We start from the raw sequence: 599 nt of genomic DNA, 5'->3' as shown, positions 1-599 counted from the left end.
GTTATGTGCCGTGGAGTTGGTTCCGACTCATAGTGACCCAGAACAGGGTTTCCAAGGCTGTAAATCTTTACGGAAGCAGAAAGCCTCATCTTTCTCCCTCGGAACAGCTAGTAGTTTCAAACTGCTGACCTTGCAATTCGCAGCCTGATTTGTAACCACTATGCTACCAGAGCGCCTTTGGAATTATGGATACCTGGAATAAATACTGTATTGCACTAAATACAGTAACTAAATTTTGGCCAAGAAGATAAAAATAAATGTTAGCAGTGTGTGCAAATTTGAGAAAGTACCAAAGGAAGAAAATGTGCCTTTCTTTGCCGTTTCCTCCTCCTTGCTGAATAGAATAAGGAGATGATGGCCTGAGCTGGTAAATCATGTTGGAGCATGAAGAAGAAGCCACATGTTGAAGATGGTGGAGTAACAAACTAGTAGGGGAGTCTGGTCTTAACATACCAGAACATTGCCAACCAGTCAATTCTGACTCATAGTGACCTGATAGAGTAGAACTGCCCCATATGGTTTCCTAGGTTATCATCTCTACAGGAGTAGATTTTTTGTTTGTTTGTTTTTAAGTGCTGTCGAGTCGGTTCCGACCCTTA

Source organism: Chrysochloris asiatica, unplaced genomic scaffold (genome assembly GCF_000296735.1).
Source record: "Chrysochloris asiatica unplaced genomic scaffold, ChrAsi1.0 scaffold00064, whole genome shotgun sequence".
Classification (NCBI taxonomy): Eukaryota; Metazoa; Chordata; class Mammalia; order Afrosoricida; family Chrysochloridae; genus Chrysochloris; species Chrysochloris asiatica.
Note: the sequence above shows the minus strand (reverse complement) of the source record.